At 39.3% G+C, this 14,106-nt stretch overlaps 1 protein-coding gene across 2 annotated transcripts in view; it reads right to left on the reverse strand.

Annotated features, from left to right (window-relative positions):
* LOC149793007 (uncharacterized) overlaps positions 1–14,106 on the reverse strand; it is a 79,747-nt gene that overhangs the window by 34,033 nt on the left and 31,608 nt on the right. Inside the window, exon 2 of one of the 2 annotated variants that reach the window (XM_089966883.1) lies at positions 6,745–7,643. The gene's annotated coding sequence lies outside the window, so the exon portion shown is untranslated. The other variant, XM_089966884.1, reaches the window with a different exon arrangement.

Genomic DNA, 14,106 nt, shown 5'->3' on the forward strand with positions numbered 1-14,106 from the left:
GACGTGTCCATACGGTAAAGTGAAGTGATTGGGAAGACGCACTCGCTTCTGGTACACAATTTGATAGACTTTTTCCAAGGGTCGACTGCCGATTTGGTGAGTGGGTAAACGTACAATCTTGTTTGGTTGGAAGGTAGTCACTTTAAATTTTTCATTTTCTCCAGATTGCAAGGCTTCTTTCAATACGCCAAAGTTTACCACTCGACTGGTACGATAATTCAGAGTCAATCCTTTCACTTTATACACCGTGTGCACTTCTTCTTGTTTGTCCAGGTATTCGTAGCCGTAACTTTTAGGACCGCCACTCGCGAAACTTAGAATCTTGTCGTCGGGGTGCTCGTCTGTCCAGGCTCCTAAACGGTCTCCTTCGATGTTAGGGTGATGTTGACCCGTGCGCTCGATGTAGATCCAACTGTCTGTGTCAAAGTACAGGACGCGTTCCCCTAACAGTTCTAAAGCATCGTACAATTTCAAGCGAGCATGAGCTGTCACGTAAGCCGCAATGATGACATTTCCAAATGCGTCGGCTTCTACAAAGTCCAGATCTTCTTCGTAATTGATAAGGATCAAATTCTCGCGAACGACGTCTACATGTTTCATGTATTTGGTTTTGTCGTGAATCATCTGAAAGTAGCGGGAAGGTTCTGTCAAATACTCCGTCTTGGGTAAACACGGTCGTTGTGCTATTTTACCCCACAAGCAATTTAAGATCACCCTGGCAAACGATCGCCTGCCTTCGTTTTTCTCGATGTGATCTAAAGGGATGCCTTCTTGTGCCCAGTATTTCTCTTTGAATGTCTTTTGGTCCTCGGGAGTGTGACACCAGGAAGGATAGCCACTGGCTTCTTGCTTCAGTTTCAAAAAGGCATCCACGTAGTCGACGAAAATGCCTTTCTGAGTTTGGTCACCCTTGTGGTATTGTTGTGTCTTGGGAAAGTGACAAATTTCGTACACTTCTAACAGTTGGTATCCCATGTCCAGAGCTTTGAACCATTCCACGCTAACCCACTTCCGTGTCAAGGTGCGTTCTTCCTGGGTGTGCTGACAAGGCTGGTCTTGGTTGCACGTTTCGGCACAAGTACGGCACAAGGGAAACATCAGCTTACCTTGGCAATGGTGAGGTAACACGGGATGGTACAAGTCCGTGGGAGGTAAAATCTGCACTTGATCAGACCTTCGTATTGTCGAATGTTTTTCAGGTCGATGTGTTCCGTTAGCAATCGTTGGTGTCCTGCAGGAAAACGACAATATTTACACACGTAGGGATACAGAGAACACACATCTAAGTATTTGATTTCTTCTCCTTTCTCTTCGTCGGCTTGGTACAGCAAACATGTGTCATTGGTTCTTCCTCCGTACAAACCATCTCTCGGGTTCAGGGGGTCCATAAATTGGTAAATTTCCACGATGCGTTTAAACTCGGGATCGATTTTCAAACGGTGATCGTATTCGTGTTCCCACATTTTCACCACTTGGTATCCCTGCTGTTCTAACTTCAAGCGCCGCTGACAAGTGTCCTGGTACAAGTCTTCCATGGTTCGATGTAAAAACTGAATTTTAGTGCCACGATCAGGGTAGCAGACGGGACATCCGTGAAACAAGCAACCGTTAAACTCGTACACGATCTTGGGGTTTTCTAAGTCCCAGCCATCGACCGAATACGTGCCGATGGTCTTTTCGACCCCACCGTTGCGGGAATTGACATAGTTGGTCGTTTGAGGACTGATGACAGCCACAGTGTTTTCAGGCATGAATCGTTGTCGGTAGACCAAGGAACATGCTTTGGCAATGGTGCAAGCTCATTTCAAAGGATCGACCTCTCCGTGTTCCATGAACAGTTCTCGAAATTTTCCACAGCAACGCCGTAAAATGTCCACGCCGGAACGACAATACTTTAGCATTTCTTCCTGAAAGTCAAAACGGTCCGAGGCGTGAGCCTGGTACCAATCGTAGAAAGCTTCTCGTTGTTCGGTACACATGTTGTCGGGGTCGTAATAGTGAGCCTCATGCAAATGGGGTAGAACGGCGTGTTGATTTGCTTCGGTACTGAAAAAGTCAGGAAAGTATCCTTTAGCCATTTCTGTCATTCCAAACGTTTTAGGCATTCGACTCAAAGGCATGGCCAAGTAACTCATCGAATCTTTAAACTGTACTTGTCCCACTTGCATGAAAATGATTTTGGCTCCGTTCAAAGTGACTTTAGGACGCTCGGTGCCTTGTTCCGTATAGTATCTCAAAAGAAACTGTCCATCGTATCCGGAGAAATTGTGAGCCATCACCGTGGCATGACGAGGACAATCTCCGTAGCGTTCGATGTCCTCTTGTCTCCACGTCTTGTCGATCGGGTCTAAGACCCATCGGGCAAAATCGGCTAGCGTGTTTGGTCCCCGAAAGATTTTGTCACGTCCTCCAGGAATCTTGCTACAGTGAGGGCAATAACTGAAGATAGGTTCTTGAATGCACTTCTCACACGCTCAATGAGCCACGCAGAAATTAGGAATGTGAATACCGGTCTCTTGCATGCATTCGAAATCGAAAAAGATAAAATTGCCTTTCTTCTTCTTCTTGTGACCATCATCTTTCTCTTGTTGGGGTTGGTATTTTTGCATGTAGCATTGGTGTTCCAAGTCCACGATTTGGTGACAAATGTGACACTTTTCTTTCGTCGACATACGTGTGCCTTGGCTGTATTGGTACATATGCCTTGTCCACGCGTAGGGCACAATCTCAGGAGTTGACAAGTACATTTCTGCTGTGAACCGTGTGTCTTCAGATGTTGTTGGTAACAGGCAGGGCTTACAAACATGCGCAGACAAGTAGGACAATGCACTCTTTCTTGTCCTTTGTCCAGACAGGGTTGAGAAGCCAAACATCCTGAGCATTTCGATCCTCAATGTTTGTGTTGCTCTAGCCATAGTCTCCATTGTTATAGCCATAGTCACATTTTTCACAGTAATAACCATATCCCAGGAATGCGGTAATACCGGTAATGTGGTAATACCGGTAATGGTATCGAAATGTTCATCGTGATGATAGAGATGAATGTATTTTCCATCTTTAAAATCTTGGCCTCTAAAGAACAGAGGTCCGCGCACTTCTTGAGAGTGCACTTTCAAGGTGTAGCGTGAGCTAGGATATCTTGTAATTTTTGCATTTCAGGAATGCCACAGGGTGTGTCTTTTGACAGACCGGCTTGTTATAACAGGAGTTCTGCTTCATTTCGTTGTTTGGCTCGACCCGATTGTCGAATAGTTTTCCAGGCTCTTTTCCATTCTACCGTGTCGTTCTTGTTGGCATAGGTTCGTCCCACCACGATAGCCCTGGCTAGACACATCTGGTCCTGAGAATTGTGAATTTGAACGAGGCTACGCTTAATGCTGCGAAGGCCGTTCACCAATAACGCCTTTTTGCGTTGTCCAGTCCCTTGAGGAGGAGAGACGTGGGTAATGGACAGTGTCGATTTTCCATCGGTGATGTCAAACTGGTCATTGGATTGTTGCACGTGTTGAATCTTGTCCATGACTTTGGAAGGGGTCAATTCTGCGGGACTGCTAAACTCAATCTAAACAGGGGATTTCAAACCGTCGTGTTCTATGGAAAGTCTCAAGCGATCGTATTCTTTGTCTTCACATTGTCGCTTGAATGTGGTGCTTTCTCCAAGGGTACGTCGGCCTTGAAATCTTTAAACTTCACCCTGTAAGTGTAAGCCGTGGTTCTAAATTTTCTAGAGGAGCGCTTTTCCGTCTCTAGAATGTGATAGTAGTTTTCAGGGTTGACTGGTGAACTTTGATTAGGTGTAGACTCTCTGGGTTTGGATTCTGGTTCACTCATGTCCTCTTGAAAATCACTGGCATGAATGTGTGGCAAGACTTCAGCAATGGTACGAGGCGATAGATCACGTTTCTTTGTCTTACTTTCTTCTCCTTTCTTCACAAATCAATTGGATCGTTTCATCTTGACTGCAAAAAGTCAAATGACTAAAGTTTAAACACCATGGGTCACTTTATATCCAAAGCAGACTAGCATATATAAAGGGTGTGTGTCTTGTCCTTCCACTATTCATTTCACTCTCAAACCGAGCAGAACAATGGACGAGACTACACAGATCGAACTTTTCATCAGAGCATGCGAGGGGTCATCAGAAAATTTTCTTCAGACCAGCCGACGCACTACTCACCCTCCTTTCGAGATAAAAGTCAATATACTTGCTATATCTGTAAGAATAAAGGACACTGGTCTTCAGAGTGTCCAGACCGTCAAAAAAATAAAACAGGGGTTAAAAGAGACAAAAGTCAAGATACCTGTTATCATTGTCAAGAAAAAGGACACTGGTCTCCTGATTGCCCTAAGAAACAACAGGAACAAGAAGAAGAAGAGGGGAGTTATGGAGAGGAGGAAGAGAAAGAAAGCATACAGGTGAAGAAACAGAAACAGGAGAAAAAAAAGAAGGGAAGAAAGTGAGGATGAAGAGGAGGAAAAAGCTGTGAAAGTGAAGACATTTTAAAAAAAAGAGAGAGTGAAGACAGAGAAAGAAGAAGCCTATGAACTTTTTAAAGTGTTATGTTGTGTTGTGATTTGGATTGTAAAATTTGTACCGGAATAGACAGTCTATAAAAAGTAAATGTCTCTTGGTTTCGATTTTTAGAATAAGAATCTACACTCAAACACTCAACCATTCATAGGTACTATAGGGGTAAAAAAGGGGTTTTTCAGTTTTAATTGATGTTGGTAATTGAAATATCTCTTTTCGAGAGAACTGTGTGGCCCTGAAAAGGGCCTTTGGAGTATTTGTTGGTTTTAAACAACAAACTTAGGAAGCAATCAACTTTAACTGCCTTAAGCCTTTGCCACGGCTAAGGCCTACTTCTGGACTGCGTACTGTCGATGATTTGGTAGAAACCACTAAGGGTGGTATGGTAGGTGTTGTCACAGGGTTGGGTTGTTTAGCTCGGGAAGGCCTTTTTCTCTTCTGTCGTAATAAAGAAGTCTGATACATTTGTTTCAGACTTCTTAACTCCGCTAAAATGTCTAACAGTACCGTAACCGTTTGATTTTCACCCTCTTGTTTCTTTGCTGCTTCTTCTTGTTGTTTCTTTCTTACCTCTTCTTGCTGTTGTAGGAGAAAAGCTTGTTCCGCTTCCTTTTGCTTTGTATAAATTTCTCCAATTCTTTTTTCTGTCTCTGTTTAAAATTCTCCCCGTGTGGTAAAGAAGGAGAAGGTGGTGAAGGTACTGGTTCCGGAACAAATTCTTGCGAAAGAAAATCCACAAAATTCCAATTTACCTCTTCTGGAAGTAAGTCCGGGTTCACTTGGGTAGTCTCCACGGCCGGTGCATCCCAATTCATTGTCTTCTGAGTTTCCGTCATGTTTATGCTAACTGTGTCGTATGGATTGACTGCGCACAAACGCTAGTGCCTCTATATAGGGAATATGACGTCACGGACTGCTCTCTTCCGATTGGACAAATGGTGACTGAAAATTTTCTAACGCGTGTTTGGATTGGTCAATGAACTCAATCCGTTTCGATCCTCCCTTTCCTTATAAATAACCGCAGTTTGCTGCATTCCTTCACCTGTTCTCGTCAGCAAGATGTGGACCGACGTAGAATCCTCTACTCTCGTCTCTTCAATGATGTTTAGAACGGACTTACCCATGTATGTCCGATCCTCGTGGTCTATTGTCAAGATGACGTATACATGTGTGTGGAAAAGAAGAATCTACGTAGAAAGACAAGGTTGTTTAAAGAGGGTTCTCATTTACGGTATAGAAGTGTGACAGAGTTTATGGAAAAGAAGGAGACCTAAACAGTGCCATCTATGTTAACAGTATGGTATGTTAACATAAAACCAAAGGCCCTTTTCAGGGCCACTTCTATACCTCGAAAAGACATTCACTTTCATGCCTAATTTTTTTTTTTTTTTTTTTTTTAATGTTCAATTTCTCATGACGCTATACAGTCACACCATGTTCAATTCCCCTTGAGGAAATAGTACAAAGTAACATTTCTCCCCATGTTAAATTTCCCTTGAGGCTATACAGTCCCATATTCCCATGTTAAATTTCCATTGAGGCTATAAGGCATCCAAAATTTCTCCATGTTAAATTTCCATTGAGGCTATAAGGCAAACCTACTATTTTAACATGAAAGTCCCCTTGAGGCTACATAGTCCCTATTTACTACTGATGAATGATACATTTAAGTTTGAAGCTGATAGCTACGGACTGCCATTACACAATAACATGCATCTTCGTTGTTTTGGTTCTGATCCTACAGATTGGCAATGTAATATGGACAGCTAATACAAGCTACAGCTTACTGATAACCAGGGAAAACAACAAGAACAACAAAGACAAATTAGGATGTAACTGATAGACGTGAAAACGTTGTTGTGCTTTGCTGCAGATTTCTAGGTAGGCTATATAAATGTGATATATAAATGTGAGAGGTATATGATCTACATACAGACATGTGTTAACTGGAAGTGATTGATTCAGAAACGTCATAGACGTCAGTAAGACGTATTAATACCTAAAAAGGTTGCATTTCAAATCAATTAAATCTATTCCGGTAACATTGGATCTGGATGATGTATGAAGCCACACATCGGCATATATTTCTAAGATGTCCCTAGATTGCCGCAACCTTCTACCGTCAGAGACCATTCGTATTGCGAGTACATTAGGAAATAAAAAGCCATTAGCCTCAGCGTATTTGTTATTACGTTAGACTTGCGATGTCTTACCTTGTAGGTCTATTAACAGAGTATAGACACTTTCTCTTTAATGTTTAGGGTACTTTCCATGGGCATTCCCCTCATCACGTGATAAGGTTGTGACATATTATCTGTTCGGCGTAAGTAGTATTATCGGAATCCGGAACATGAATTTGGTGCTTTTAATTTGCACGATGACGTTGTTTGAAAAATACTTTGAAATATGTAATATAATGTTCAAAGGATGAGTGTTAGAATATACGCTGCTTTTATTTCTTTTCTTGTCATTTGTTTTAGACAGAAAACGTGTCATCTACTCAAAATGTATTAAGATATACACTTCTTTCTTTTTGGAATGTAGTCTATAAAACTTGAAAATTACAGAGCATCCGATTCCAAATTAAAATCAGACTTCGTTAATTCCACTATATGTAAAACATTACGACAGGTTATAAGTAGATCAGTTATAATGCCAGTTGTAAGAACTCAGTTTCTGTAGAGATTGTTTTTCTCTGAAATTAAAATGAAACACTTCTCAAGAGGTCATTAAAAGTATGAATACTTGTATAAATATATGAATCTACTGCCTGATCCACCACCTCATGATTTTGTTTTTGTGACGTACATGTATCAGGTGACGGATTGGCAGCTGTTTGATGCATCTGTTGCAGGGTGCTCAAAATGTTAGCCAATCGGTCATCCACGTGGGCCTTGATGGTGTCACCTCTCTGGTGATGTTCTTTATCGCCTCAGCGTCAACGGATGAAGCTGGAGCTGAGGAAGTTCTTCTATGCCTAACAATCATGGTGTCCACCACCCGCTGTAACCCCTTTGAAGCTTTTCATCACGGAGGCGTTCTTCTGCGTGCAGTATTCATGGAGTCTAATACCATCTGTACCCCCTTGGAGGCTTTTCTCTGTGGAACCGTTCTGAAAATAAAAAGGAAAACAGAAAGCAGTATTTTCGTATTGTGGGAGTAGGAATGAGATTGTTACATGGAGCAAAAAGTTGTACAAGTCACGGTAATTAACACCCTAAATAACTGCCTTCTAATGAGCAACGACCAGTTAGATACGAGTTAGGAGACACACCATGTACGTAGTCTTTGTAGCATTCAGATTGAAACCAGTTGCCAAAACTGAGAACTGAATCGCCCAGTAGATGCAGGTGGAAGGAGATGAATATAATTGATACGATGCAGATGGAAAGAGTAAAGTAGTCAGGATTGAGTTGATAACTGGTAGATTCAAGTAGAAGGACCCTCTCGATAACTGGTAACAATATTACGTATAGTAGAGGTAAAACTAACAAGATGAGTAATCCACGATGAATTTGATAACTGGCGGAAGTACCCACTTGATAATATGTAATAATAACATGTAGAGTAGAGTTCGTCGACAGACTCGAGAACTGGAGAGTCAAGTAATCTATGATTATTTGATAAATGGTAGAGTCAAGTGGAAGGGCCGACTTGATAACTTGTAATAATAACCTGCAGAGTCCAGGTAGTTCACAAAGTCAAGAAAGGAAGAGTCAAGTGATATACAACCAACTTGAAAACTTGTAGAGTCACACGGGAAGACCCACCTGATAACTTGACATAACAGCAAGCAGAATTTAATTTGCAAAGTGAAAAAATATAGTCAATTGATGCACGAACAGCTTAAAAACTAGCAGAATGATGTGGAAAGACACCTGACACCTGATAACTGGTAAGTAAGATTAAACTTAACGACCTGTAATAACAGTATGCAGAATGGAGCTAGTGTATGAACTGTAAAGCTGAAGAGCCAATGGTGTACCGATGTTGTTATTATCTTGCCAAACTAAAGGACTGACGCTCCAATTTTTTTTTAACCTGAATGAAGCACCGTTAAGGACAAGCTGGAAAACATACCGAAAAGCAGTAAGTATATGTAATGTGTTAATACAGAGTGAAATAATGTAGGAAATGGAAGGAAAGTGCAAGGATATTAAAGGAAAAGAAACCAATACGGAAAATAAATAACTGTGGTGAGAACTCAATGGCTTCAGTCTTCTAAGGTAACTTATGAATTTTCTAGCAAGCAGTTATGATTGCACCCCAAAGAGGTTTTGTACAAATACCATTGGCCTTTATTTGACAAGTTCACGCTATCTGCCCGGAATTTATCCTTGCAATCCTGCTTTCAACGGGGAAAGGACGCATATCATTGTGTTCCCAGAATGTCATGTATGGATAGGAAGTGACCTCCGTCCGCAGAATTCTATTCACCGACCGTGCAATGTCGAGATAATTACAAGGATTATGACCACTACATATGAAACGTAGAAGCATCTGGCATAATACAAATTGTTTGACATGGTAATTACAATGTAATTGTGAAGCAAGCGTAATCAGTTTGAAGGCTAATGCGTGGGGTTCAGTATCAGCTTGCATATCATTGTCGCCCAATAGCAGAACAATAGTACCCGGACAAATACAACAAGACATGTCAAACTTCATCCATTTGTCCACTGTTCTTCCTCCAACACCGTGCAACTTCATAGAAGCGACGTTTTTCAAATTAAAGTCTAGGGCAAGATGATCGTCTGTGCCAGAGGTAAGAAATCGTGATAGCCATTTACAAATAAAATGATCCCTAATTAGAGTAAGAGGCATATTCAGAGTAGTAGTGAAAAATAAATGTGTGAAAAAGTTTACTCACGTTACAAAATCCACAAAAACTGTAAAGCACCATTTAAACCAGTGTGGTAAATCATGAAAGTTGGCTGTGGGACTTAATTTCCACAAATTATTTTCTTCAAACAAAGATTGCGTCTCTGCTCCTTTGCAGTTCAGTTGAAAGTGATGCTAATTACAATTCAATTAACTGTGCGCAGTTGCAAGCTCCGACAAATGATTGGTCAATCAAACCCATGTGACCACTACGAGGCAATTCAGTTGGCCCTTTCTGGCTCCGATCATTATCATAACCTCATTAAACCACCCATAAAGGTACTTACGCAAGCGTAAGTAGTTTTGCTGATATATCTCCTTTCCTATATGCAAATACTAATACATATTTATTCCAGCGAATTAATTCCAATTTACATATTAGAAACACACAATAAATGAGATACTCGAATGTTGCGTCATCATTATTCGCGCAGTATGCCATTAAATTCTATCTACGGGGACCCAAAGCTGCCAAACGTACAACCTAATAGCAAACCTCTTGTTGATGTTCAATGGTACGAAAAATGCTATTATTTGTGCAAATGGGGCCATTTTGTTAGTTTATAAACGACGTGAAAGTCCCAGCAAATATTGTTGCAAAGATTAAAATTACTATATATATATATATATATATATATATATATATATATATATATATATATATATATATATATATATATATATATATATATATATATATATATATATATATATATGTGTGTGTGTGTGTGTGTGTGTGTGTGTGTGTGTGTGTTTAATTTGTATTAGCTTTATCTCCATGATTATATGTTATAGTATAGACCTTGTCCAAAATCAAATCCATTGTTTACCTGATCAGTAACTTTTATTTCGGTAAACAAATAATGCATAGCTAATATTTTTCCTATAATTGTGGATTAAGTACGCGGACTATTATTAATGTAAATATATTTATCTTAGTCTGAGTATGGGACACAGGAATTTTCCACATAACAACCTGTTTTACCTGATGTGTACCACATTCTTATTTATACGTTTAGTAACAGATTTAATCTGGTTAACAACCCAGAATGTTTTAGAATGGAAAATTCCAATAAATATACAGTCTTTTCAGAATGTGCAAACGGTGACATAGGTCATGTAGAAGGGTTTATAATCTTGTTTATTTTGAGAAATTACTAATTCCTAACGCAGAGATCTTTGTATTATTCTATTCAGGTTTTGATTTGAGTGTAATTATTTATTGAAAATATTATTCACTGGAAAGTCGTAGTGCTAATCTATATTATTCTAAAACAGAAACATTAATTTGGAATTATAGTGAATTCAAACAAAGATAGCTGGATTATATCATTGTGAGTCAGCAAAATATTTGTTGGCACATCACCACGCCGCATGCTACTCAAGGCACATCAACACATTATGGGTTGGATCTTTTTTCGAACACCACTGTAATTTAATTAGGATTGGTGATAGGACTTTTAGGACAATTTGGGATTTAATTCGCAATACTGTAAGTTCTTTTCTTATATTTTCACTGAATATTCTAGAGAAATTAACTATTTGTTTAATTGTACAAAACTTGTTGGTTTTTCTCTTGTTTTTAATTTTTTCTAGTACGTAGTTTAGGACTATAGAGTAATGGGATATATATATATATATATATATATATATATATATATATATATATATATATATATATATATATATATATATATATATATATATATGGAAGAAGCAAAAATATATATGGAAGAAGCAAAACCAACAAGTTTTGTAAAACTTAACAAATTATTTAATTATTAATATTGCTTAAAATTAAAATGTTAACAGATGAACAATATAAACCTATTGATTATGATCAAGATTATTTCGATACAATTTCTACCATCACCGGCCTTGTTGGATGGAGATACTATTGCGAGAAATGTGATCATGGACTTAGCAATCAGGAAAGTAGTATTCATTGTAGAGAGACTTGTCCTCTCTGTTTATTGTTGTTGTGGGGTTTAACGCCATTTTTCAGCACACGATAGGCTATACATGGCGGCCAGTATTAATGGTGGAGGAAGAACCCGGGAAAACCACGGAAAGAACCACCGACCCTCGAGAAGCTACTGGCAAGCTTTCTCACATACCCACATTGGCCGAATCCGAGACTCGAACCTACGCAGACACAGGTGAGATGACAGTGATCCGTAACGGTGAGCGCTTTAGACCACTCGGGGCCCCCCTCTCTATTTAGCTTCCAATAATTGCACGTATGAAGGAAAAAGAAGTTTACGTTCTACATGCTAACAAACATTAGGCAGTTCCACGTGTTACGAGCATCTACACACGAGACAAGTCAACAACAGAAAAGTATTTGCGAATTAGTGACAGTGTTCTACTTGTGGACAGCATGACAGTTTGTACCAATGAGCAAGCGTTTTACACATGTGCACGAAAGAAAAGACTTTGCTTTTATGATCAAGCTGTGGAATTAGAGGATTAATGTTACATTCAGAAATATGACATTGACCTCGAAGAAGTATTATATGACTAGCAGTTCAAGTAAGAGAAACAAGACCATGGTGTGGAGTTACATTTATTACTTTGGATGCTCATACGAGACTGGAATTCACATCCATAACGTTTGTGCTGTTCATCGTACTTGTGACAGATGTATTCATGAACTATTAATTTTTCATTTCCTAAATTGTGGCGGGATTCCAGGATGATGCAAAAAGATATTTCGTGGCTCTCGTACTTTTGCTGATTTTCAGGATGGATTTTAGAGCCCACTGATGACCCTAGGAGCGATACGAGGAGAAAGAGAAAGTGTATATGGCTTGGTAGTTCTGTATAATTCATGGCAGGTTGGGGAAAGTAGGGACATTATAAACGGGGTCAAGAGGTTTTTTTATTTTTATAAGATGGACCATGGTTTTGTTGATAAGGGATTTCAGTTGTATTTTATTCTGCTTCTTTTATATCTTAGATGTATGTAAAGTAGATGAGTTGGTCTTGATATGTAAGGATTGTGAGGAAGTTAGTTTCGTATTAAAAAATGAAGAGTGGCAGTACTAAATAAAGGGACTGAGATTTTAACTTAATTAAGGGTTCCTTGGGCGATAAGATGAGATAGGGAAGGTATTTTTTATTGATAAGGGATATAAATTCTATGTCACGTAAGTTATTTTAAATTCTCTCTTGCGTGAATAGGATAATAGTTTTGTTTCAGATAGGAAGAAACGGGATATAGGAAGAGCGAGGTGAGTGTGTGTGTAGAGATTTAAACTTTAAAAAGGGTGTCCTAATGGGACTTAGAGAGGTAATGTTTATTGATAAATGTTTTATATTCCATTTCTTAAGATAAAATTTCTTTTAAAATCGTAACATGTGCAAATGGGCTGGTAGCTTTCTTTAAAATAGGATGGTAGGTGAGGGTGAGCCTTAATCTCTCTCTGTACATTAATATTACTAGGTACTGTAATGATTATGTGCATGGTTGTTTACTTTAAGAAAAGGAGGGATGGGGGAGGGTGTGGTCGTTATAAAAGGAGGCATAAGCTTTTAACTTTAAAGCGAGTATCATAGGGTGGTAGTGGGTAGGTTTTTCTGGTGGTAAGAGTTTAAAAAATTTGTATACAAGTACTTTTACATCATATCTTGTGTAAATGGAATTGTAGTTTTGTTTAGAACTGGAGGAAGAGGGACGGCATGGACATATAGATAGAGATATACATTTCAACTTGATAATGGGTATCTTAGGCGTTAAGGCGAGATAAATCTTATATTGTATAGATGGGATTGCATTTGTCTTTAAAGTAGGGAGGTAGGGGAAGGAATGACCATTAGAGAAGGAGGATGAGACTTTAAACGGGGGGGGGGGGGTCCTATGGGTAACATAGATTGTAAATAATTGGATGTTGCCATTAGATAAACTGTAGGTGTATAGTAGGTAATTATGTGCTCGATTGCAGATATTTGGGTGTTGATAGGAAATCAGTTTGAGATGGACAGTAGATAACTGCATAATGATAGTAGATAACTGGGTGTTGATAGTAAATCACAGGAATCTTAATAGTAGAGAACTGGTTGGTGAATAGTAGATAACTGGGTTATATGTAGTAGATTACTGTGTGCTGGATAGTAAATAACTAGGCGTTGATGGTAGGTCATTGGTTAGTGGACAGTATATAACATGGACACTGGATAGTAGACAACTGGGTGTTGAAGGTAAATCATTAGTAGTAAATGGGGATACCCTAGTGTCAATGGGACTTAGCATTACAAAACCCCCTGGGACACTCTAGCGTCAATGAGAAATTTAACATTACGGAAAACCCTGGGACACTCTAGCGTCAAGGGGAATTTAACATGGGAATAAATCGTGGGACTGTCTAGCGTCATGGGGAATTGAACATGGGAATAAATCGTGGGACTGTCTAGCGTCAAGGGGAATTGAACATGGGAATAATTCGTGGGACTGTCTAGCGTCAAGGTAAATTAAACATGGGATTTTTTTTAAATAAAAAAATAAAAAAAATAAAAATAAAAAGGGGTAGGCAATTGAAAGTTTATCTCTTTTCGAGAAATGTGGGTGGCCCTGAAAAGGGCCTTTGGGTTTCTTCTTCTTCTTCTAACTCCTTAACTTCTTTATCCATCCCCTTATTTTTTCCATCATTCCTTTCTTCTTCTTTTCTGTTTCCGGTATCCAGTCCGGGTGACCC

The sequence above is a fragment of the Sinohyriopsis cumingii genome, chromosome 8 (assembly GCF_028554795.1).
Source record: "Sinohyriopsis cumingii isolate HCF-2022 chromosome 8, ASM2855479v2, whole genome shotgun sequence".
In the NCBI taxonomy this organism is placed as follows: domain Eukaryota; kingdom Metazoa; phylum Mollusca; class Bivalvia; order Unionida; family Unionidae; genus Sinohyriopsis; species Sinohyriopsis cumingii.